The following is a 27,673-nucleotide window of genomic DNA, read 5'->3' as shown; positions in this document are numbered from 1 at the left end:
CAACGACTGCTCAGAGCTTGCGACCGACAGCATGGAATGGCATTCAGCCGAAGGCAGAAGATCCTGATCCATAGGTTGGTCAGGAGCAGCCCCTGCCACCAGCGATCGGCCGGTTGACCGGCCACCAGCAGTGCGCCTCGGCGACACAGAAGACGGCCGAGGGTGATTTCCGCCAGGTGGTGCTGTAGATGGGACACGCCTTGGCGGAGAAGGAGAGGAACTGGGTTTCTTTGTAGCCTTCTTGGAAGTATGCTGTTTTGATGAAGGAGGAACCGATGGTTGTGAAGTTGCGGTACGTAAAAACTCTTCACGAGTATGCTCTTTTTTCGAAGACTTGGCGTCTGACTTTTGGGCTCGAGATTTAGCAGAACCCGACGAAGGGTGAGCCATAGAGTGGGCAGGCGAAAGTGGTGAGGTTGAACGAGCGATCTTTGCGCTGGCCGATCTGACGACCGTGGCACTAAAGGTGAGGTCGCAAGTCTGCGTGGCCGCCTCCTTTGTTGGCCAAGGAGAAGCAAGGACAGTGCTGTATTTTCCTGTCTGAGGCACGGTGGGCTTGAGACTGGCAAATAATTTTCGAGCAGCAAAGGTCGACACCTTTTCCTTCACTCTTATTTCCTGGATGAGCTTTTCGTCCTTAAAAACGGGGCAATCTCGAGAGGAAGCAGCGTGGTCACCCATACAGTTGATGCAGCGAGGGGATGGAGGTGGACAAGCACCCTCATGGGCATCCTTGCCACACGTAACACATTTAGCCGGATTGGAACAGGACTGGCTGGTGTGATTGAACCGCTGGCACCGATAGCAACGCGTAGGGTTTGGGACATAAGGACGAACGGAAATTATCTCATAGCCTGCTTTGATTTTCGATGGGAGTTGAACTTTGTCAAATGTCAAGAAGACAGTGCGGGTTGGAATGATGTTCGTGTCAACCCTTTTCATAACTCTATGAACAGCCGTTACGCCCTGGTCAGACAGGTAGTGCTGAATTTCTTCGTCAGACAAACCATCGAGGGAGCGTGTATATACGACTCCACGTGAGGAATTTAAGGTACGGTGCGGTTCCACCCGGACAGGGAAGGTGTGGAGCAGAGAAGTACACAGCAATTTTTGTGCCTGGAGGGCACTGTGTGTTTCTAACAACAGGGTGCCATTCTGTAATCTGGAACAAGACTTTACAGGACCTGCAATTGCGTTGACACCTTTCTGAATAATGAAAGGGTTGACCGTGGAGAAGTCGTGACCTTCGCCAGACCGAGAAACAACAAGGAACTGTGGCAACGATGGAAGAACTGTCTGTGGCTGAGACTCAGTATACTTACGTTTGTGAGCAGACATAGTGGAAGGTGAGGAAACCATTGCGGAAGAATCCCCCATGATTACCGGCGTCTCCGATGGCGCGCTCCTCCCTTGTGGGGGCCCTCTCTGAGGGCACTCCCGCCTTAGGTGATTGTTCACACTTCAGGTCACACCTCCCGACAAACGGACGGAGAGACCAATCGGCACTTTCGGAAGGTATCAGCTCGGGTAATCACCCCTCCCTGGGCCTGGCCGTTACCAGGGGGTACGTATGTGTCCTACCTGTCTACCCGGGGCGGGGAATTACGCGTTACCCCGTCACCGGCTACGCACAAAAGGCGTGGGTCGGCCTTCAGACACGAACAGGGAGGAAGAAAGAGAAAGGGAAAGGAAAGAAGAGAGGTCTCAAACGCCGCAGCGGAGAAAAGGGTAAAGAGAAGACGTAAGGAAAAGAGAAGGACAAAGGAAGGAAGAAGACATAAAAGCAAGAAAGGTGAAGAATGCAGTACATTTACGAGCGTCCTTCTCCGGACGTAGGCACAAACCATACTCCCAGATGGGGAGAAAGGGAAGCAAAGAGCCAGAGGTGAGGGGAGGAGGGGCGAAGATGCGGGGTGGGGAAGGATGCGGAAAGGGAAGGTATGCAGCCCGGAAAGGAAGGAAGGCCACATTAGCTCGGGGTCCCGTGCTCGCTACGCACGTATCCACAAAAGAGTTGTGGACCCCCTGGGGGGACCGCCGCATCACATGACGCGGACCAGTGAAAAGGCACGTTTTTATGCAACAGGCGATGCAACGGCTGAGCCACCGACGCCGCAGACGGTAAAAACTTGTGATAGTATGCTATTTTCCCCAAGAAAGCCTGCAGTTCCTTAACAGATGTAGGGCGAGGAAGGGCATCGATCGCAGCAACAGTGTGTTGAAGCGGACGAATACCATCCCGAGAGAGTTGAAACCCCAAGTACGTGATAGATGCCTGAAAGAATTGTGATTTCTGAAGATTACACTTAAGATGGCAGTCTGTAAGACATTAAGTGTGCGGAGATTTTGAAGATGTTCTTCAGTGGTGGAGCCAGTGACAACAGTGTCGTCCATGTAATTGATACACCCTGGGACAGGGAGCAATAATTGTTCCAAGAATCGCTGAAAGAGAGCAGGGGCGCTAGCAACCCCGAATGGCAAGCGTTGGTATTGATAGAGGCCGAAAGGCGTGTTAAGGACCAGAAACTGCCGGGAAGCAGCGTCGAGAGGAAGTTGATGATAAGCTTCTGACAGGTCAATTTTAGAAAAATACTGTCCTCCAGCGAGTTTAGTGAACAGTTCTTCAGGACGGGGCATAGGGTAAGTGTCGATGAGGCATTGAGCATTTACAGTGGCTTTGAAATCACCACAGAGACGAATATCACCATTGGGCTTAGCAACTACAACGACAGGAGAGGACCACTCACTGGAAGTGACAGGAAGCGAGACCCCTGAAGCAGTGAGACGATCCAACTCCTGTTTTACCCGATCACGAAGGGCCACAAGAATGGGCCGAGCCCGAAAAAACTTAGGCCGCGCAGTGGGTTTGAGCGTGATATGAGCTTGAAAGTCGTTTGCATGGCCTAACCCAGGAGAAAAAAGGGACGAAAATGTCGTCGACAAGGAATCCAGTTGAGCATAAGGAATAGCGTCAGAGACAATATTGACAGAGTCATCTATGGAGAACCCAAAAACGCGAAAGGCATCGAAACCAAAAAGATTTTCTGCGGTGCTCTGGTCGACCACAAATATGGGAACAGTGCGAACGACGGATTTGTAAGATACTTCAGCATTAAACTGTCCCAAGAGAGAAATCTTCTGTTTATTGTACGTCCGTAATTGCCGAGTGACAGGGGACAGGAGTGGAGAACCCAGCTGAAGATACGTCTGAGAATTAATTATAGTGGCAGCAGAACCGGTATCCACTTGCATGCGAACATCTCGACCAAGGATTTGGACAGTGAGGAATAACTTCCCTGAAGGGGAAGAAGTGCAATTGACAAACAACACAGAATCAGAATCAGCGTCATGTTCATGAACATCATGTATGTGGTCGGATTTACAAATGGAAGACACATGACCCTTCTTTTTGCAATTGTGACACACAGCCCAACATTGGGGACAATCCTCGCGTGAATGTTTCGTAAAACACCGCGGACATGAAGGAAGTTGCCGGGGATTTTGCTGCAGTTTCTTAGTGGGTTGTTTACGGCTAGGCCGAGGCTGCGCGTAGGAGCGCACTGCGGCCACGTCGGCCGGCGGGGACGCGCCGCACGCGTCGTCAACAGCGCACAGAGGTTGTATTTCCCCGACGTCACCCCATGCTTCTATTTGCGCCCCAGCGGCGCGAGAAATTTCAAAAGACTGCGCAATGGAGAGAACTTCATCTAGAGTCGGATTCACCAACTGAAGGGCACGTTGCCGAACTTCTTTGTCGGGCGCCGACCGGATAATAGCATCCCGTACCATGGAATCGGCATAGGATTCTTTGTGAACGTCAGTAACAAATTGACACTTTCGACTGAGGCCGTGAAGTTCAGCAGCCCAAGCGCAATAGGATTGATTTGGTTGTTTTTGACAACGATAAAAGGCAACATGAGAGGCTACCACATGCGTTTGCTTTTGAAAATAGACAGACAGAAGTGAGCACATTTCAGCAAAGGACAAAGACGCGGGATCCTTCAAAGGAGCCAATTGCGACAACAACCGATACCTTTGAGGTGAAATCCAGGAAAGAAACAGAGACTTACATGGTTGTTCGTCCGTGACATGAAATGCCAAGAAGTGCTGTCGAAGACGTTTTTCATAATCAGACCAGTCTTCCGCCATCTCGTCGTAAGGTGGAAAAGGAGGTACAGCCAATGACGAGAAACGCCCCGCATTGGACGCCGCGACGAAGTCGCGAATCGCCGCTGTTAGAAGCGTTTGCTGTTCAAGGAGATTTTGCAAGAGCTGCTCGACAGTAGCCATGGAACCCTGTGAGTCAACGGTGAAAAGGAAAAATCCACTACCTCGTTGCCAATTTTTATATCTTCAAATTTAACACACATTTCGGACAACACAACAACACATATAAGTCACTGAGTAAGTTGACCTGTGTACAAGGCGGCATTCAATTAAACACTGAGTCTCAGTCTAGCGGCCGCTGCTCGGCTGGCTGCTTAGGTGGCGCAGCTGCTGCCTGGCTGGCAGACAGCGCTGCACGTAGAGGACGTGCGTAATTGCGCGGCGGCACTTTGAATAATCTGCGAGTCACAACAAAAGTATTTTGGGTTGATAATGTACAGTTTGTTGGCAAAGGGCATTTTTTGAGATGTCTCTGAAAGTCATTCCTGTTTTTTGTTTTGTACTTATGAGCCTAACTGTTCAGTGTTGATAACACCTGGTGAGTTTTCAGAAAGCACACACATTCATAAATGTATAGGCCATGACATGTCATTATTTTAAATCATTTAAATATTTCCCTGCGTGGTTCTCTACAGGGAATTCCTTTCATTATTCTGACAGCCCTTTTTTGAAGTTTGAAAGTTTGTTTTGCCATACCTGTATTTCCCCAGAAGATCACACCATATCTAAGCAAGCCATTCATATAAGCAAAATAGGCACACAACAATGATTCAATTCTGCAGCAATCCTGAAGCATCCTTAGCACGTAACTGCATTTAATTAGTTTTTTATTCAAAAATGTAGATAGTTCCCCTATCTCAAGAGCTCATCCACCTATATGCCAAGAAATTTTGTAGATGGAGCTTGCACAATAGCATAATTACCCAACTCAGCTTTTATGCTCCATCTAGCTCTACTTGCAATGTTACTGACATTCATCCATACACTTCATTTATTATTTTAGAGACATTCTGATGTGGGGCAACCTCTGTGCATCATATAAAATGTTTGTGTCATTGGCAAACATCACAGTGTCTGCAGTGCTCAGATGGTTTGGTAATCATTGTTAGTCAAACAGAGGGCCTAATACACTCATATCTATATCACCCACTGCAGTGGTGCAATAACAATGCTTGGACAGTACCCCTGGACCTTCCCTATTAAAGGAATTTCTGAACAGAGTGTTCTATTACTTCTACATTTGCTTTGCTATATTTCACTTCAGATCCTGTGTCATCAACGAGTTTCTGAACTCTAACTTTGGTGGCACTGACAGCCTTTACATACAACCTGAATTTCTTTTGTTTTTGTGAGAGGTCTTTTATAAGATTCTGCTACAGTAATCATTGAATCCTTTGATCCTTCATACACTGCCCTTTTGACAGGCAAATGTATTTAATTAGCCACATGCTTTGTTTTACACCTGTTGTGAAGTTTCCTTTAGAAAGCTTGCATAACAGGAGGGGCCCTCCCATGATGAGCATTTCATCTAGATACAAATCTATCCAATGATTGATCAACTATTCTTCTAGTGTAAAGCAACTGTTCACTCACATGCTCCTATCAAGACCAATTGTTTTGAGTACCTCCGTGATATATGTTTATCTAGTTTACTGAATATCATCCCACTTATTTAAGTTGAACTTTGTACTTTAGTAATTACTATTGTTATAATTGCTTCATGGTCAATGATATCAGTTTCAATATAGACATCCTCAAAGAGGTCAAGTCTATTTGTTTTCATCAGATCTAATATGGCACTGTCAATAGTGAGTTTCTGAACTATGACAAATAGTTGCTCTTAAGAACATTATTGAGAATTTTTACATATGGAAAGTCCAAAACAGAGTATTACCTATGTCTGTAAATTGACTGTGTAAAGAAGCATCAGAATGGCCTTACAAATACGTAGAAGACACATCATAAGTTACAGTCAGTCGCTATTCTACAACAAACAAATGATTTAGAAGGGAACTGTGAAACTCTTCCATCAACATGTGACAAGCATATTTTTCTGATATTTTGAAAGACAAATTTTCTTCTGTATGGGCTATAAAGTCACTGTTTACCTGGTTTATATGTAACAAAATGTATTGAAAAATGTACAGTTGTTTGATTATTATATTATCTGTGAACCTCAGGATTTTTTCTTATGACTTCTTTCAACTCTTGTAATAACATGTTAATGTGAAAACTGCAGAGTTGTGCTATGGTTTGGGGTCGACACTGTATTGTAGGTTCCTATGCAACTGGCAGGGTGAATCAGTTCAAAGATCAGAGGAAGGCAACGGCATGTAACATCCAATAGGACTGTGTCTAGTAGAGCACTGGAGTGTTCAACTTCCGAGTTTCTACTTGTACAAATAAGTGTTTGATTCTTGTTGTTTGTTTAAGGGCTCAACATCATGGTTGTCAGTACCCTTCTAGTTGCCACATGAATAGGGTTAAAACATGTAAATGCAGACATGCTGAAAAACTACATAAGATCAAATCTGCACTCTCACATTCTTCCTCACATTAGTACACAAAGTCTCTCTTAGCAGTACAAAAATGAAAACTGGAACAATACGGTCCATTAAAATCTTATTACCACATCAGAAAAGCCACGTAGATGCTTGTCAAGAGAAGATGGTGTAATAATAGGATGAGCCTACCTTTCCCTAAACACCAAAATCTCCTGCCTAGCAACTTAAGTGGAAAGTCAGACAAAACACAAAATTGTAGGACACATGCCACATTCATTTCACCATCACTTAAAATTGAGGACTAGTCTGCTAATAGACCGGCTTCTATGCTCTTGTCATTATATAAACTACACTCAGTTAAAATGTGGAAAACTGTAATCAACAAGCCATGTGCATCACAAATTGGCAGTGCTCCAAGTCTGAGAAGGAAGCTGTGCATCACGGGGCTGTGTCCTGTTTAAAGACGTATTAAGCAGTCCATTTTACTGATCACATCTTACTATCCAACACACCCAGCCATTTTTCGTCCCTGAGTTGCATGATGGACTTTCTCAAAAATGACATCATGGCCCACAGGGATAGGCCAGTGCAGTACATTTGGAAGGATAGAAGCCCCCTTAGCTGCAGTATTGGTTAACTCATTCCCATGCATGCCCACATGACATGTTGGCAAACAGAATGATACTTCTGATCCCTGTCTTTGCAACTTGAGAAGGACATCCTGTAAGTTCTGGGTGGTTTTATCTGATGGTCACATATGCTGGATGGTCTGCAGAGCTCTGAGTGAATCAGGAATTTCAAACCATGGTCACGTTTCATCTGATACACAGTTTTATGAACCACATAGAGTTCAGCATCAAACATAGTAAATACACTGAACAGACAGATTATGAAGGCATTACTGTCCTCCTGTTTGGACTCATCAGGATAAACTATATTAAAGTCGTGGTGCTCAGTTAAAATGGTCAAACATTTCTTGTTAAAAATATGGCCTGGAATGGAAAGTTAGTTGCACTCTGTCAATTCTAAAATCAACATAGGCTTTACTAACAATGAAGGTGGTTATGAAACTTCCTGGCAGATTAAAACTGTGTGCCCGACCGAGACTCGAACTCGGGACCTTCGCCTTTCGCGGGCAAGTGCTCTACTATCTGAGCTACCGAAGCACGGCTCACGCCCGGTCCTCACAGCTTTACTTCTGCCAGTATCTCGTCTCCTACCTTCCAAACTTTACAGAAGCTCTCCTGCGGACCTTGCAGAACTAGCACTCCTGAAAGAAAGGATACTGCAGAGACATGGCTTAGCCACAGCCTGGGGGATGTTTCCAGAATGAGATTTTCACACAAAGGCAAAGGTCCCGAGTTCGAGTCTCGGTCAGGCACACAGTTTTAATCTGCCACGAAGTTTCATATCAGCGCACACTCCACTGCAGAGCAAAAATCTCATTCTGGAAACATCCCCCAGGCTGTGGCTAAGCCATGTCTCCGCAGTATCCTTTCTTTCAGGAGTGCTAGTTCTGCAAGGTCCGCAGGAGAGCTTCTGTAAAGTTTGGAAGGTAGGAGACGAGATACTGGCAGAAGTAAAGCTGTGAGTACCGGACGTGAGTCATGCTTCGGTAGCTCAGATGGTAGAGCACTTGCCCGCGAAAGGCAAAGGTCCCGAGTTCGAGTCTTGGTCGGGCACACAGTTTTAATCTGCCAGGAAGTTTCATATCAGCGCACACTCCGCTGCAGAGTGAAAATCTCATTCTGGAATGAAGGTGGTTGCTTTGCACCAACCCCACCTCTGCATGTTTATCAAAGATACTCCTAGATTCATTAAATTTTGCTTTGTCCATATAGCAAATGTTTTCATTCCTTGTGGGCAGTTGCTTTAAAGGCATTTCAGAGTTGCATAGATGTTAATAGCAACAGGAAAAGCAAGTGATGTCAGAAATGACTGGATCTTGAATGCTTGTTAGACCAGAAGGAACTTTTCCCAAGCAGATAAAGGTGGTTCACTTGTCTCTATGCATAAGTTCAGTATACGGATTGTTCTGTAGGCTGCTGTGGCCAATCTGATACTTTCTTGGTGTACTGAGCCCAGCATCTTCAAGTATGTTGGTCCTGTCAAGCCACAGACCACAAAACCAGAATCTAGATGAGAGCGCATGAAACCCTTGTAGAATTGAAGCTATCAGGATCTATTTCCATCACAGTTCTTCCCATTTAAACACTTCATAATGTTCAGCTTTTAAAGGCTCTTAATTTTAGTTCCCTGAGATGCAGCATCCAAGTCAGTTTCTGTCAAATAAGAGGCCCAAAAACCACAACATATCCTTAAAATGTAAAACAGCATCCTACAGCCTCAGTTCAGAAGATGTAAAAAGAGAATGATCATGATTAAAATCAATACAAACATTTTTCTAATGGGAGAAATTAAACCCATCTAAGCAAACCATTCTTCCAGTCTCTTAAGTGTCAGCTGTGATTGATGAGAGGAAAAGATGAGACTAGAAATGGAGCAGAAAATGAAGTCATCCAGAATAAGCAGTGCACATGACTCATCAACTGCAGATGATATGCTATTTATCACAACTGCAAACAATTTCATGCTAAAAACACTGCCCTGGTGATACCCTGAATTTGAGGGAACTTATTGAAAAGAAAATTACTAACTCTGTACCTAAAATGATGTTCTGCAAGGAAGGATCCCAGAAAAATTGTCAGATGAGGGTGAAATCCCCATTTGTCTAACTGACAGGTGATAGTACGTCTCAACGTAGTGTCGTGTTCTTTTTCAATGTCAAAAGTACCTAAAATGATGTTCTGCAAGGAAGGATCCCAGAAAAATTGTCAGATGAGGGTGAAATCCCCATTTGTCTAACTGACAGGTGATAGTACGTCTCAACGTAGTGTCGTGTTCTTTTTCAATGTCAAAAATGATTGGTAGTAAACGCTGCTTTCATAGGAATGCCTCATGTGCAGCAACATCCAGTAAGATTAAGTTACCAAAAGTGCAGCAATATCTTATAAGCCCACACTGGAAGTAGCTTATGAGATTTCTAGACTCCAGAGCCCAAACAAGGCAGGAGTTGATAATCCATTCTAGTGCCTTTCCTACACAGTTGGTAAGAGCAACACTATGATAGCTGGTAGAGACTGTGTGGTTGTTCCCTTGTTCAAGAATGGGAATCATTACTGATGTCCTTCAAGGGTCATCATATTGATGCATCACCCTATATTTTATTAAATAACACAAGTAGGATTTCTTTAGATTCAGGGTTAAGAAATCGTAGCATGCCATAATGTATCAAGTCCAGCTTGGGTGGGGGGTGGCAGTCTCGCGAACTGTGCAGATAGTGCTGTTTCCAATTCACAGATGGATAAGGGGAGGTTGTAGGCCTCTTCATTGCTGGAGTTGAAATGTATCTGCCCCTCTCTTTAACTCTGCAATAGGCTTGGAACACTGGAATGGACTCATGGACAATGTTACAACGTAAAAGCACCATTCCATTTTCTGTGTTATCTCAACAGGTGCGACTTTCAGGACTCCACTGTTCCATATGGCAGGTAATGTAAATGACATACTTCTTCCAGAGACCTTCTTGTTGATTCCAGTATTAAACTGACAAAACTTGACAGGCTAACAGACTTCAGAAACTCATGCCATAATTGCTTGTAACACTCCTTCACTATCCACTGGGCTTTTGTTTGCTCTTGCTAGCCAAAATATGCCAAAGTTCTTTGCTGATGGACTGGGCTTGAATTTTCACAGTGCTGTTCATCTGCATCTTATTGTACGCCAACACTGATCATTCCACCAAGGAACATGTTGCTCCTGGGATGGCATGGGGGTTTTGGTATTGATTCATAAGTGGTAAAGTGGATCAGACTGATAATGTGATCCACCTGAGCTTGGACACTATCTCGGTGTTCAAGTATGACCAACTGGCTGACTGGCTGTACAGTGTCGAGTTTACCTTGCAGAACATTCACTTGGGTAGTTTTCTGGCCCTTCTTTGCATTAGGTGAACAGAAATAGTGAAGTGGTCGCTGGAGTGGAGGTCATCTGCCACTTCTCATAGGACAGACTCTTGTAGAGCATGGGAGCAAACTGTCAGATCAATGGCAAGGAATGATTCTGTTGCTGTACAAAAATGTGTCATTGTCCCTGTATTAAGGAAGCAAATGATTTCAGATCTTAATATATTCTCAACCACTCCATTTCTTCTTCTTCTCCTGCATACCCACTAATGGAGGCGCGCAATCACATCTGCCCAGTCTCCTTCATTTCTCCAGTATGGATCAAGCCCCCTGCATTTCTTAGTCCTGTCCACTGTCTGACATTGTGGAGCGATGACATCCTCCTCCTACCAACTCCTCTCTTGCTTTTAATCTTCCCTTTGATAATCAATTGAAGGAAGTGATACCTTTTATTTTATATCACATGATCTAAGTAAGCTATTTTCTTACATTTGATTGTGGGTAGCAGTTCTTGATCTCTTTTTACTATAGAACACAATGTTACCTAAAATGACCAAAAGCACTGTGATAGCAACTGCTTGTAGTGTGGTGGTTAGGGTGACAGGTGAGGAGTGAAGTGTATCAGTTATGAACACTGCCACTGTTCCCCTAGACCTTGCACGACAGAGGTCATCTTTTCCATAAAGATGATAGCCCCATAGCAGTGGGGTATTAGAATCCTTAAAATGCACTTCCTGAATGCATATACACACAGATCTAGCTTAGGAGCTTCAGTTCCTCCACACGATTTCTGAAACCATTTAAATTCCACTGTATTATGTCAATTATCTGTTGGCAAGGTTTGCCTTCTCTTTCTCTGTGCACCTTGAAGGGAAGTCCAAGGTTACTGGAGATGGACTAGCAGGACTTTGTGGATCCTTCAAAGGGACCACTTCCATTTCCAAATATTCAGCATATGAGGCATCTGCTGATTATGTCACTGTTGCTTTAGTTTCCATTCTATAGAACTTCAATTTGTTCTTCATGGTAATTTCACCTGTTTGGGTAGAAGTACTGTGATTGAGTGAGCTAAACAGTGGAGGTGAGATTTTTTTTCTTTTAAGAGTAACAGAGTCTCATTGTCAGTTGTAAAAGCATGTCAAAGTAATTCTCTGGTGGGTGTAGGTTCACTGGAGCCTGTGATTTTGTGTGTGCAGTAACACAAGCTGGTGCTGGTAGTGGTAACAGATTTGGAAAATACAGGTGATCACTCAAGCATAAGAAACCAGTCTTAATCGGAATGAGCAAGAATTGCTAATTGAAAAAGTTAAAATCAATGTAGGTGCTCTTTCAAGATTTCCATTCACTCACTTTATCACATTCTGCATGTCAATAATGTCTTCACCTGCCCATTCCTTTTGTAGTATAATGAGGTCTTGGTCCACTAGGTATTCATATGACACCACCCTGTAGCTGGAATTTACAATTTTACACAGTTCAGCTACAATGGAGTATTCAGCCAGTGTCTTTGATGTAATAAATTTTTGTACTTTTCTCAAAGTGGCAGTTTTGCTCGACAGTGTATCATTGCAGAGTCTCTTTATTAACTTCAGGCCTATCTGTATGTGCAGTGAGGACACTTTAGCAAAAGTACCTTTTTTCCTTTTAGCAATCACAAAAACATTTTGACATGTTTGTGTGCTGTTACTATAACTGTTACTAATTTGTATAGGGGCATGCTCAGGATAGCTAACCTGATGGTCTCTCTTGTTGGGTTGGTAAAGAGTTCTCACTAACAGCCCATCTAATCCCCTTGGAGTAGCTTTTAAAAATTAGAAGGTTTCATAGTCACCCCATGAGCAGCTAGGATAACAGATGTCCCGCATACATAGTCCTGCTTGCCTGTGTAAGCCCTGTACAACAGAGCTATAGCATGTTTCCCAGAGGTTACCTGCTAACAACTGTTCTACTCAACAGCCATGCATCTCATTGGCATCTTGAGGCTGAATGCTTTTAAAAGGTTTTTTCCATCTTGATAATTCAGGCACTAAAGCCAAGAACCCTGTTTCCTGTGACACTCAACATTCCACTGCCATGCCACATGGTGGTCACTGAAGCACGCACAGAACTTACAGTTACAGAGGACTGGCAGCACTCTCTAGTACCCAGCTCAGGAAAACTGGTTTTGACAAGCCTATACCAGGTCAATAAAGACTGAGCTTCTTGAGGTTCTCGCCATTTGGCAGGACCAGGGAGGCACGTGTGACTTATCAAATACTGCAAATGTGATGAGCATTTCCCCCAAATCAGTATTTCATTTGGTTATCATAATGCATCTGCATCTACATCTATATTCTGCAAGCCACCATATGGTGTGGCAAAGGATATTTTGTGCAACACTATCTCTTGTCCCCTACACCTACTCCAGTTGTGAATGGTTTGTGAAAAGAACAATTGTTAGTAAGCATCCACATGAGCCTGTATCTTTCTAACTTTACAGTGATGATCTTTTCTTGAAATTTATACTGAAGGAAGTATTGAATTGGTTCACTCATTGTGAAATTTCCCGCCTGCTGGGTTCTTTCACTTTGACTACTATTTGCTAATAATGCAACTTCAATACATCTAAAAAAATTGTTAAACCAAATACTGCAAAATTAAATATTAAAATTCATATAATATTGTGGGGTGTACTCATCCATTCCTTTTTGTCAATCTGCTGCTGCAACAGTCACTGAGTTACTGTATGTCCACTGTAACTGGATGTTTATGCCAGGAATGACTAAATCGAACATTACGTTTCAGAACTTCTTGTTTTGCCAAGTCTGACATGCTCACTGCATGAATTTACATGAAGTACTCATGTAAGAAACTACATGCTTCTTGCACAAAATCTCATAAGACACTGACATACACCTTACTCCATCGAATGATCATAAAGTACAGACCTTTTGTGATTTCTGTTTATTTCAAATTGGATTGAAAATAGATGTTGTAAATGCGATTCAATGCACTGTTATGTCTCATCTTCTAGGAATATTCATAGTTGGAATTTTAACGGTATACTACAACATGATGCACAATGCCTCTATTGTAGCTGAGTCTAACATATGAATTGTGTAACTCCCAGAGATTTTCTGCAGCTTCACTCTTGCAGTGCTGCCAAGTGGCTGGCCTGTTTGTGTATGTGTATAGCAGGGGGAGGGGGGGGGGGGCATATTGAAAATGCAATTGTATTTTGGAGCTTACTGTGGCACAAATCAAAAATATAATCCAGAAATATCTCTTTTTCGATTTCCAAAGGATACTGAGAGATAAGCCAATAATATTACAAAAGCTCATTTTAGGAGGGCTAGTTTTAATTTTGGGCATGCGAGAAAATGTTTAACATTTCCATTTGCTCGTAGTATCTTCAGAACTTCAGCTCTTAAAGAGAATCACAAAATCTTAATGATTTCATGATGTTACTATTGGATAAAAATGTCTGGACATTTTCCCAACTGCAGATAAGTGATCGACAACTTTTTCAATAGGGCCTACTTACCATACCGTTATATTTTTGCAGCAACCTACTAGATTGAGTAGTGAAATGTATAGTTACAAGTATAAAGAGACAAGAAATTTTTAAAATTAACGTGTCATAAGAAGTTCGTGAAAGTGAGGAAACATTCTCAACTGCATTAGGCTCTGTTATGTGGGTATAAAAATGATGAGATAATATTTTATGGATAGTGTAAAAACGTCATGTATTCCAATATGTATGCATTGAGCTTTTTTTCCACAGAGTAATCATTTATTTTCACTCCCAGGGGCAAGAAGTGGCTTATAAATACGAGAAGGGCCAGCCTTATGGAGAAGGATATGCAATATCTATGCAAAAATATTAGGATTTATGCTCTCCATTCTGAGGCATGAAAGTTCATGAATGCAGACAAGAAGAAATTAATGTGGAATGCTGTGCCAACATTATTTGGTGTTCCAAACCAATCCCTCAGTTATATCAGTCAGGTGCAAATTGCCAAATGGGTTCACTGTGCCACTGCAGAAAAAGCAGAAAGCATTGTGCTCTGTGGATGCAACTGAAGGAGGTGTACTGAGTGCATTAGTGCATGCCCTGAATAAAGATTCCAGTACAGAGGCTGCACTATACAATTCAGATGTGCCACTAAGTTCGGGTGAGGAAGAAATAATTAAATCAAATTGAACAATTGATCAGCTGAAGAAGCAATTTAAATATAAAGAAGCTGATATTGTCCATTTATTTCAAAGTTTCATACAGTTTGAAAGGTACATGTACCACCCAAGAACTGCAAGAACAAAGTTTAATGCAGAAAATGTGGCTAAGACAGAGAAATACTTACAACAATAAGCTGTGAGTATCTTACAAAAAAGCTTTATATCTTGTTTTGAGCCAAGTTAGAGCACCTACTAAGAGGAAAGTAGGCTTCAATTTGATGGTAAAATAAAGGTGTTTATCCAGAATATGTTATATTGCAGTATACTTGCATATAAATATTTATCAGAATATTTTCATCTTCCCAGCTTTATAGAAACATGTGGAAGGTATAAAACTAAAATGTATTAATGAAAAAAAATCATTTGGTGAAAGACAAGGTGAAACACCCTTCTCAAAGTGAAAAACTTGAAAATCTGTGTAGGGATGAAAAGACATTACTGTCAAATTTATCATATGATGTTTCAAAAAACGGGAAATCGTGGATGGATTGTAACAATATAACGAAAAGGATACTTGCTACTCACCACAAAGCGAACATGGTGAATCGCAGAAAGGCACAACAACAAGACTGTCGGAAAGTTTGCTTTCGGCCAACACGGACTTTGTCAAAAATAGACAGCATTCACACATGCACACATTCATGCAAACACAATACACACACATGACCACAGTCTCTGGCAGCTGGAGCCAGACTGCGAGCAGCAAGCATTATGGGAGAAAGTTGAATCATTTTTGTGTGCCTATTATGCTTGTGTGAACATATGGTCTTATCTTCTGGGGAAATATGGGTACAGCAAATTAAACTTTAAAATGAAAAAAAAGAAAGAAGTTCCCCACAGAAAGCCACGCAGGGAAATATTTAAATAATTTAAATTAATTATGCTTCCTAGCTTATATGTTTATGAATGTGTGTGCTTTTTGAAAACAAACTAGGAATTTTCAACAGTCAGTTTCACAGCCACTAAACAAGAGACAGAGATGATTTTCATAGACACACACAAAATAGCCATTTACCAAAAAATGTACATTATCACCCCAAAATACTTTTTAGTGCACTGTCTGCTGCAATAGAGAAAATTAAAGAATTTCATAAATTCGGAGTGCTAAAAATTTTTTTAACACCACATAGCTTTTGACAAATAACTGCATATGAGAATAAGTATACTGATGTAAGGTAACTGTATACATAGTGTGTAAACAACCAAAATATAAGAAATTTTATTGTAATGAGAGCCAGGTACAAATTGATTGCATCTATAAATCTATATTGTTAACAGATGGATAAAGATACTCAATTGAGTCAAAGATGACATCTACATCAAAATGGTACACTACCTGTAAAGGTACAATGTAACATGAAACACACCTGTGCACTCTTGTAGGAGACTGCCAATGGTATTTTTATTTATTGTTTTTCTATTATAAGTATTGTAGCAGTTCTGTGTGTCTCACATCTCCCCGACCATACAGTATCAACATGTATTTATGATGCAATGACAGTTTTTACAGATGGCAGTAGTTTACAAAAGGATAAATACATAAAAACTAATCTTGCATCAGTATTAGTGGGAGGAAGACTAATTAGCGATAAGACATAAACCTATCATAGGCAAACAATCACACAGTCTGGTACAGTTTCCGCACCTGTATTTTATCGGCAGCAGCTTTTAACCTTCTATCCGGCCATGCCCATTTCCTTAAACCATGTGTGATGAATGTGAGGGCAATCAGTTTCCTTTCACATCATTGTTCAGTCTAAACTTGCACTTTGTTTCTGAGCTTGATAAAACATGGGCATTATTTATTGGTTTTTGCAAGTAAATTAAGAGTGTGTCAAGAAAACTTACAGAATACTGCAATTTTGAAACAGTGTTATGTGCCTACTACTTTTATATACATAGCTGTATAAGGTATGGTATTATATTCTGGCAAAATACAGCAGGTACATAAAAGCGTTTTAAGCTCCAAAAGAGAGCCATTTGAATTCTCATGGGTTATGCCCAGATAAAGCCATGCAGAGAACTCCTTAAGGAATTAAAAATTTTGACCCTTCCTGCTTTATTCATTTGTGAATCTATATGTTTTCTTAAGTCACATCAACAATTCTCTACTCTAAACAGTGAAGTACATAACTGTGAAAACGTTAACAGACAAGATTTTCACCAAGACATTCATTCAAAAGCTTTGCACCATGCGTGATGTATCTCCAAAAATAATGTTCAATGTCCTGCCACAAAAATAAAAATTACATAAATTTAAAAAAGAAAAAGAAACTATTGTTAAGTAAAGGTTACTATAGTGTTTATGAACATCACTGTCATCGAAACAGATAGGTTTTATCATTTGATTTATTCCTATGAACTATTGTTATTTAACCTATATGTATAAGGAAGACAACAAATTTTTGCAGATGTGTAAAGCGTAATTAAAAAAAAAAAAAAGAAAAAAACAATGTAATTTCCTTTAACTGTTAGAAATACAAACTGCGCTCTCTCTCTATGATAATTCCTATATGATGTATGTGATAAAAGGGATGATAATAAATTGAATTCAACGGAACTGAATAAGAGGAGTCATGTTATCGGCTAATAAGGTTTTCTCAGCGGATTGTGTCCAAGATACATAGAAATTGCCTATGTTTGTTACGCCCCCTCCCCCCCTTCCTTCAGTGATGATCAACCGTCGTTTTCTTTTATACTGGCAGCGTAATATATATTTCCAAATAAAACAGTTAGTAAAAATAAATGGCAAAACAAAATAAGAACATATAGAAGATAAAATCTTCCGTAACAATACGTCGTCCTCGTTGTCACTGTGATTACAGGTATATATAAAAAAAAAAAAGCCGGGAACGACGATAGTTATTAAGAATTCAAAACTAGTACAGGGGATAGCTCGTATTGGCAGGGCATGTCGCGGATTTTGCGATCCGTACAACTTTACAGCCTGCTGAAACTCAGAGAAGAGTTGTTACCACAATCACACTTAATGAAGGTGTAGTGCCGACGTAAGAAAATAATCTAAAGTCTCTGCTATGCTATCTACATTCAGTGAGACAATGCTCTCGTACACTTACACAACGCCAAGTTGACAAGAGTAAACAGTGAGCTATTAGCCAGTCTCCGATTCCTACAGAGCATTAGTTACACCGTTTATAACAGGTAATTTTGATCACCCCATATCCTCAATGAAAAACAATCATTACTCGAAATGTTCTATATATGTATCAAGAAGTACATATAAGATATTCGCAATTCTCGTATTTATGACATGCTACTCACTACTAAAACCGTGGCCTGTTGGTCTAGGGGTATGATTCTCGCTTCGGGTGCGAGAGGTCCCGGGTTCAAATCCCGGACAGGCCCGTTATATATTTTGTTTTTCCCATAGCAAACATTTTACGGAAAACTGTAAATCCGGCAGATGTCTGACCATCTAATACAGTTATACGTAAAATATATAAACAATTTACAATTAAAAATAATAGATAACAGACCATTTAAACTAGAAACAAGTGGATTCCTATCGCTGTATGTGTCGGCACTTTTTATGAAAGATTGTTTAGTCGTTGGAAATTAGTGCCACGCAGTTGACAATGCGCTTAATGTGAAAATTAAGAGGGTTAATTCTTCAAAAATTGCTCTGTTGGCAGCCCTACTACTTTTCTGCGGAGGTTTATTGACCTACCACACTTCTTTTCCCAATATTTATGTTTCTCCCCCGTTACTCAACACATTCAAACATTTATGTGACATTACCTTCACTGGATTTATCTTATTAAGACTACTATCCACATGCCACAACAGGGTGGAAACTGCAAGGGACTACGTTTATAAATTATGGAGCTATTGTGTTAATCACTTACTACAATTGAAGACTTTAAAGTTGTTAATTCTGTGGCGAAAGTCACTGACACAAGATCATGGATCCAAGAGGTCCATACAGTCAAATGATTCTTTAATACTTTTCGCTATAAAATTAAAATCTGCCTCGCATTTTACTGCCGGAAATGACAGACGCTATAGAAGCAAAATACGGTACATTGTTTTAATGGATGTACTGATATTATAATATTGGAGAGAGGTTGCTGAGACTTTGAACTGTGCTTCAGTGAGTCAAATAAAATAATATACACCGAAGGAGGTATGAGCATCCATGTATACAACTATCTTCCAAATCCTTTGAAATCTTGATTGAATTACAATGTCATCAGTAAACCTTAAAGTTATTACTTTACTTTTTCAAAATTTTCATTTGTTTCCACGAAATGGGGAAAAACAAAAAAAGAAGGAAAGAAACTGTGCAGGGAACTACAGTTTACAATAATGACCAGAATACAGAACAGAGTAACGGAAATATCATAGTAAAACACATAGTACTGAAGAGGAAAAAACCCCTACAAAATTAAAAGACCAGCAAGATGTAACTGAACCATTACAATCCATAAACGAGGAAGATCAGTCTGACCCAGCAACAGAACAAGCTGGTGCAGCTTTAACTGTAATATTGTAATCCTCACACTGTAAAAAACTGGATGACCCCAATGTCTCAACAGCAGAACCAGATGGTCAATTGTTGAATGTAATAACTGAGCCATCTCTCTCTCTCTCTCTCTCTCTCTCTCTCTCTCTCTCTCTCTCCTCCACACACACACACACACACACACACACACACACACACACACAGTGCAGTTCCCCACCACTCAGCAAAAACAATCTGTAATTCCACAGCTAATGAAACTGGTTAAAGCCAGACCATACAGCAATCTCTAGCACTCATGGATTAGTGTGTTATATCTAGCCCTAAAACAAATAAAGCAATGCAGGAGAGAAGTCAAGATTATCAATCTGCAAAACATGAACATTTTTAAAACAATACTGGCGAAAAAATGTTAAACTGAAACAATGCAAATGCACAACATAGGCGAGATGTATGATACATCATTTCTTAACACAATGATGCATTTCCCCTGCAATCTTCCTCAGAATGATCTGTCAGAAAAGCTTGGTAATGGTAAGCAACCATAAGCAACTGGTGGTGGTGGGGGGGGGGGGGGGGGGGGGGGAGGGGGGGGGAGGGAAGAAAACTCTAGAAGAAGTTTGGACAAACATGGAATATGAAGACGTAAAAGCAGTATTGGAAGACATATAGGCAATTAATAAGAGACACAAAGGCCAATTCAATAGAGAGAGCCATAACAAATTAAAACCATAACAGTAAAACAGCATGGTACATAACCAACACTGAACGACAGACTACAAGTAATATAAATATTATTAAATCAATGAAAATTGAGAATGCCATAGTAATAGATGGAAAAATTGCTACTCCACTCATACTATGCTTTTTTTCATTCCCAACTGCAATATGGAATATTGCTTTGGGGTAACTCCCCAGGGGCTGAATGTATTTTCAGATGGCAGAAGAAAGCAATCGGGTGCATGGAAGGATTAGCACCCAGAGAGTCCTGCAGAAATTATTTTAAATCTCTTGGCGTAATGACAGTGCCAAGCATGTACATAAATAACTGTTTAATAAATGCCAGAGAAAATCTGAAAAAATTGAACATGAGATGTGATGTGCATGCGCACAGTACAAGAAATAGTCACCTTCTGGGCTTGCCTTCCACAAGACTTGCTATAGTCCATAATAACTATAAGCACTTAAACATAAAATTTTTCAATAAGTTAGCATGCTCCGCTCGTACAGTACCACTAAATAAATATAAGAATACATTGCAAACCTGGCTAAAAAATAACGAATTCTATACAACTGAAGAATTCTTAGAAACTAATCATCAAAATATATATTTCACCTAAGTTATGAAGAAAATGTTTTGATATTATATAAGCTAGATATTTACTGTGATTCTTTTCTTATGTGTGTATTTAATTATTGTATAAAACATTGTTTTACATATTGCTGAAGAAAAGGTCTTTAGTTCCTTTTCTCCCCTTTCTGTAACTATTTGAGTATCGTACTGAAACTAAAACCCTCTGTAAACTTTGACGAAGCCAATTGTATGAAAAATACTGAAAGGCTAATAAAAATATTCTATTCTATTCAACTTAGTATGACAGAAGTCAGACTTTATGTCAGTCAAATCTGATTCCTCATATTCTGTTGTGGAGCAGTGTGCTTACTTCTTAAATCACTCTGCTTGAACAATTTTAAATGTAACGAAGGGAACAGAATGGGCAGCTCTTGGGATTCTATTGAATAATCTGGGTCCTAGATATTTGTGGGTGCAGTGCACCTAATCTACACGAATGTAGGACAATCAATTGACTGTCCACTTCTTGTGTTGTGTTTCTGTATGGACATCCTCAGGTTAAAGTTTTTAAAATTCCCTTTAGCACTGTATGTATAGAGTTTGGGAACTGTCATAATACTGAGCACTTTGGCTCTGAGCACTATGAGACTTAACATCTATGGTCATCAGTCCCCTACTGAGTACTTTGAAGTGATCTTTACAAGATTCTCTTGCAGTAAATGTTGCTATACATTTGATAGGTTTTTTTTTGCCACTTGAATACAATTTTTGAGCTGGGGCAGTTACCTATAGAAGAGTTCCATAGATAAGATGGGAGTGGAAAAATGCAAAATATGCATATACTAGTACGGTTTTGCCTACATTATCCCCTGTCTCTTATCCAGGTCGAGGATTGCAAAACTTCTCTTAAAACATGTTTTTGGAATTGTTAGCTTGCCATGATTTTGTTTTTGGATCTTAGTCCAATATTATTTGTGCTACTTTCTGATCCTGCTATGTAATTTAGATTTCTTCATCACCTTAATGATAGTTATGACTGATTCCAGTCGAACAAATAGAGTCATCTGACCCTGCCCTGGCCAGCCTATATGCTTATTAATTACCACTAATTTCTGGGAAACCAGGAACCCACTGCATGTTTACCCTGTTGCTTCCCCCCAGCCACACAAGATACTCATGGCATTCTGTGATGATATTTGATCTTTTTGCAGAGTTGATAGAGGTTTCAGAGCTGCTTGGCTGTCTGAATAAATGTAGATGGAATAATCCTTGTAGCACATATGTAGTTTCTACTCTGGGCACCCCCTGATAAAGAATATATCCATCTCGAATATCCCAACCAGCTTCCATAGAAAGACTGCACACTCTAGTACTCCATATCTCCCAGCCCCAGCAGCTTCATCTGTTTTCAGCCTATCAGTAAACCAATTGTTTTTTCCTTATGGTTCATTCTTCCACTGATCCCTGCTTCCAATAGTTAGACTGAAAAGTTTGTTACAGCAAATGGAAGCTGTTGGATAGTCAGCCAGCATTTCCCCAACCGTTTCTATATCTACCACAGTCATTATATTAGTGTGAGATTCTGCATATCTTAAAGATTTCTAGTTTTTAACCTATATGGCCTTGCCACTGTCTCCATTGTCACACAAATGTAATGGGGGCATGTCTCCATTTCTGCAATGGGTGTGCTGCTATTTCCATCTGTTAACCAATCTCGGCTCCTCCTGAGGTTCTTCACAACCACCTTCTGTTGTTTATTTTATTTATTCATTTCTTAGTCCTTCAGTCTGCCTGTGATAATCTCACAGGGATATAGAGTGTATCTCAAAAGAATTGCAATTTGTGTGATCTTTAACAAATCAGTACGTATGGAGAAAAATTACAAAAATACAACATTAATATGAGGTCACATTTGCACCATACATAAGTTTTACCTAGAAAGTTAAAAATAAAAAATGAGTATCTGCCTAGTTGTTCAATCTTACATTATCTTAAACCATGCATATATTCTATAGTTCTAGAAGATTTGTTTCATTGTGACTAAGGAACTCATCCAAACTGGAAAATGACCTTTCCAGAAGAAATTGCCTCAGAAGCTCCCTAAATGTGCACTTTTTATTAAACTTACATGTAATATCTGGAGGTAGAGCCTTACAAATTCTTGTGCAAGTGTACTGCTCAACCTTTTGCACCACTGTCAGATTTTTACAGTCATTGTGTAGATCATGCTTCCTCTTTTTATTGTATTCATAATAGTCATTATTTCTTTTATACACCTAAGTATTTTTACTGATGAAACACAGAAGTGAAAATATATATTGAAAAATAGTAATAAGAATTTTTAGTGGGCCAAGGATATTTTCTTTGCTAATGATTCATTTCCCCGAAATACAATTCAATATGTCATTAGAGAATGGAAGTATCTATAGTATATAGCTTTCATAGTGTTTAATTTCCCACTCTCGGAGATTATACTTACGGCAAAAATCAATGAGGCGAGTGTCTTGTGAAGATTTATTATGTGATGAGATCAGTTTCCTCTGCAGTCAGTCTGGAACTTAAATGTTTCAACTCTTTCTATTGTCGCTGTCACACACTTAACAATTATCCCTTCTTCAGTTTTGGCAGTTGCAGCAAAATGAATATAGTTAGTTTTATTAAAGTTTAACAAGAGTCCATTGACACTAAGCCATTTTAATAAATCAATGAGAATATTGTTATCAGTTCCTTGAAAATGTTTCATGTGTGCGAAAAACAATCAAAATGTTGGTGTCATTTGCAAAAATGATAAAAATGCACTGCAGCTTTTTACATTATGGTAGGTCATTTATAAATAGTAGGAACAGTAAATGACCAAGAATGGATACTTGTGGCACTCCACACTTGATACTTTTCCATTCTGATGAAGCCAGACCACTATAAAAATCACCTGCACAGGGTGTTCTGACATTGGCCTCTCGATATATACATTGTTTACTGTCATTTCTTATTAACAATATCAGCTTATTTCCAAGAATTAGCAGCTTTCAGTTAATACTAGGCAGAAATCCAATCTGCATTTGGATCACACTTCCTTGTCTCTTGTGCAGAAAGATGTGCAGTATAGAGCTGCATCCATTTTCAATAAGCTACCATAAGAATTCAAAGATCTTAGCAGTAATCCACGTGCTTTCAAATCAAAACTGAAGAGTTTCTTCATGGGTCATTCCTTCAATTCTGTCGAGGAGTTCCTTGAAAAATTAAGCTGATTCCTGTGTTATATTGCTGATTGTGTTTACATAAATTTATGGCTTATCTTTTTTGGGTTCATAAACATTTTATTATATCTGTTATTACTTTTATGTCATAATTTAATGTACTGACATGTTTCGTGACCTTGGAGATTTACTCCTCAGTTTGGTCCTACAGAACTAGACATGTAAAATAAAATAAAAATACACAATACTACTTTCTGCTTCTGTCTTTGAGGTATGACTATAAACACTTCTTTGAGACACCACTTATTCCTAAAATGTTAGCTTTCTGTGATAATATTTACTTTAAATTACAGTTGTACATTATTTCACCATGTGGCCCCATAAATTATCATAGCTCTTCTTACAAAGCTGTTTTATCCAGTACATTCTCCTGGGTCTTAGACCCCAGTTTTTACCATAGGCTCTTCTAGTGGACATGAGAGCACCTTTTTGCCTTGGAACTCATCTTTTTGACATGAAAGAACCATGTCAGTTTTGCATCCAGATTTACCCCTAAGCACTTCATTACCCTCTCTACCAGCAGAATTTCATCAAAGAGCTTAAGATTCCAGTACATGTTCTGGTCATGCTTCCTTGTAAATGGTACTACAACACCTTTCCTGGGACTAGCCCCTAGACCCTTTTCCCTACACAAGTTTTGCCTAAGGTTCAGAGTGCCTTGTTCTAACAATGCTCGCAAATTTTCCAAGTATTACTGTGACTAAATCATCTGTTTATCCTTGTCAAAAGTAATGCCTAGCATTTAACTCTTTAATGAGTTCATTCACCACTAGGTGCAGTAGTGGAGACAAAACTCGACCTTGTGGACACCCACTATTTTCACATTCATCATGATGGCTTCTTCCTGCTCAGCATTGTCTTAATCCACTATCATAAACTGGTCTTAATGCCATGCTTTTCTGCAACTATGACTGTGGGTTCAAAAGCCATATTCTTAAAGGCCCCCTTAGTATCCAGAAAGAAGCAGAGAGCAATTTACTGGAACTGTAGATCTTTCTCTACATTTCCAAAAAGTTGGTGAATGTTGTTTCACATGATTCACCTGGTTGATATGCATGTTAGTTTTAGTGTAGAGGAATCTCAATTAACCTGTCATGAGTAGCATGCACAGTAACTAGTTTTTCTTATGTATTTACACAAAAGGAGGTTAGACTGATAGTTCTCATATCCTTAACCTTGATGCAATTGAGTCTCCTTGGTTCTGGAATGAAAACAAGCTTAATTGTCCTCCAAGTATTAGGAATGATTTCTGCTGTTAGAACGACTCTAATCAGTCTGTATAGAAGTCTGATTAATCCCTCTCCTGCCTGTAGAGACAGAATAGCTCCATCTGGGCCTGGTGACTTGAGTGGCTGAAACATTATCATTGACTATTGGATTTCTTTGAAGTCAACATATTCTCTGGGAAAGTCCCAGTTCTCCTATTGGTTATCTATAAACAGCTCCTTCCATGGACTGAAGCTTCATCTGTGGCATCTTCCAGAATGCACAGAAGGAAGCGAATCTTGAGTAGAACATCCAGTGTCTCACACACTGTCCTTATAAGCTCACCATTCTCCTTCCTTACTGCACTCATTGGATTTGTTCGTATTCTTGGGATGATTTTGTGAGGTCTGGTTCTGACAGCTGTACCTTCTTCCTTGTCACAGAATACCTTCCAGGATGATTGCTTTGCTTGCTTAATAGAGAGATTGTATTTGGCAGGGGTCTCCCAATAGTTTGATAATTGTCCTTTCCTTGTTGCAGAGTTGAACAGTCTTCTTGTCTGCTTCATTTGCAATTCAAGATTATTATTCCACTAGGGTGCATTCCTGTTTGTGCACTTCTTGGTGACTGAACAGGTACAAGGTCATGATGGCAGACATAATTTCATCTGCTATTTCCTCTGTCTCTACTGGATTCTTTGGAGCTTTCCCTTCAGATAAGCACAAGTTTAGGACTTTCCTATATGAGTCCCAGTCTGTGCTACTAGGATTCCTTTTGGGGCATAGTCTGCTTAGCAACTATTTCAACCTCAAACTTAATACACATGAAATCAGGCAAGGACAGGTCCATCGCCACATGCCATTATGTTACATAACTGTCCATTAACATGGGTCCAAAAGTTATATAATTACTTCTTCCCTTTTTCTGTTATTGAAAGTAAGTTCCTTAGCCTTATTCAAGATCTTGGGATTGCTCTACAATAGGTATTCAAGTTGGTACTCACTTCTGCACTTGATGTCACTGCTTCCCCACACCAGGTTGTGGCCACTGACATTGCAACTAACCAGAAGTTGTTCATTCAGCTGTGAGCAGTTGTCTACCAGTCCCCTCACTTCCTGGGAAGGAGTAGTACTGTTCTCCAAAGGAAGGTAAGCTGAGGCATGCACAATTCCTCTTTCCTCTCAAGCTCCCTTCCCTTCCTCATGCTTTTCCGTCCTGATGGGCATTAAGTCACTGGAACATAGTGACATTAGCATTTATGAAATTTAATTCTTAACATAAGTACAAGTTCTGTTTATTTTTTTTAGATTTCTAGTATAAATGAGCTTACCTCCAGTTCCTCTGAGGTCTGACATGTTCCCTTTATGTTGTTGATGTTGTTGTTGTTGTTGTCTTCAGTCCTGAGACTGGTTTGATGCAGCTCTCCATGCTAATCTACCCTGTGCAAGCTTCTTCATCTCCCAGTACCTACTGCAGCCTACATCTTTCTGAATTGCTTAGTGTATTCATCTCTTGGTCTCCCTCTACGATATTTACCCTCCATGCTGCCCTCCAGTACCAAATTGGTGATCTCTTGATGCCTCAGAATATGTCCTACCAACCGATCCCTTCTTCTAGTCAACTTGTGCCATAAACTCCTCTTCTCCCCAATTCTATTCAATACCTCCTCATTAGTTATGAGATCTACCCATCTAATCTTCAGCATTCTTCTGTAGCACCACATTTCGAAAGCTTCTATTCTCTTCTTGTCTAAACTACTTATCGTCCATGTTTCACTTCCATACATGGCTACACTCCATACAAATACTTTCAGAAACAACTTCCTGACACTTAAATCAATACTCGATGTTAACAAATTTCTCTTCTTCAGACATGCTTTCCTTACCATTGTCAGTCTATATTTTATATCCTCTCTACTTCGACCATCATCAGTTATTTTGCTCCCCAAATAGCAAAACTCCTCTACTACTTTAAGTGTCTCATTTCCTAATCTAATTCCCTCAGCATCACCCAATTTAATTTGACTACATTCCATTATCTTCGTTTTGCTTCTGTTGATGTTCATCTTATACCATCCTTTCAAGACCCTGTCCATTCCGTTCAACTGCTCTTCCAAGTCCTTTGCTGTCTCTGACAGAATTACAATGTCATCAGCAAACCGCAAAGTTTTTATTTCTTCTTCATGGATTTTAATACCTAATCCGAACTTTTCTTTTGTTTCCTTTCCTGCTTGCTCAATATTCAGATTGAATAGCATCTGGGAGAGGCTACAACCCCGTGTCACTCCCTTCCCAACCACTGCTTCCCTTTCAAGTCCCTCGACTCTTATAACTGCCATCTGGTTTCTGTAAAAATTGTAAATAGCCTTTTGCTCCCTGTATTTTACCCCTGCCACCTTCAGAATTTGAAAGACAGTATTCCAGTCAACATTGTCAAAAGCTTTTTCTCGGTCTACAAATGCTAGAAATGTAGGTTTGCCTTTCCTTAATCTTTCTTCTAAGATAAGTCTTAGGGTCAGTGTTGCCTCACGTGTTCCAACATTTCTATGGAATCCAAACTGATCTTCCCCGAGGTCAGCTTCTACC

At 40.2% G+C, this 27,673-nt stretch overlaps 1 protein-coding gene and 1 non-coding gene across 2 annotated transcripts in view; both read left to right on the top strand.

Moving 5' to 3' along the window:
• Positions 1 to 17,723: 17,723 nt before the first annotated feature.
• Positions 17,724 to 27,673, top strand: part of LOC126100344 (transport and Golgi organization 2 homolog) — a 69,824-nt gene continuing 59,874 nt past the window's right edge. The window contains exon 1 of the mRNA XM_049910956.1: positions 17,724 to 18,013. The gene's annotated coding sequence lies outside the window, so the exon portion shown is untranslated. The remainder of the gene's footprint in view (positions 18,014 to 27,673) is intronic.
• Trnap-cgg (transfer RNA proline (anticodon CGG)) lies at positions 18,146 to 18,217 on the top strand. Its single transcript has one exon. It is a non-coding gene; the product is annotated as a tRNA-Pro (tRNA).

This window comes from Schistocerca cancellata, chromosome 9, assembly GCF_023864275.1.
Source record: "Schistocerca cancellata isolate TAMUIC-IGC-003103 chromosome 9, iqSchCanc2.1, whole genome shotgun sequence".
Lineage (NCBI taxonomy): Eukaryota > Metazoa > Arthropoda > Insecta > Orthoptera > Acrididae > Schistocerca > Schistocerca cancellata.
This window is presented reverse-complemented; position numbering and strand designations above follow the sequence as displayed.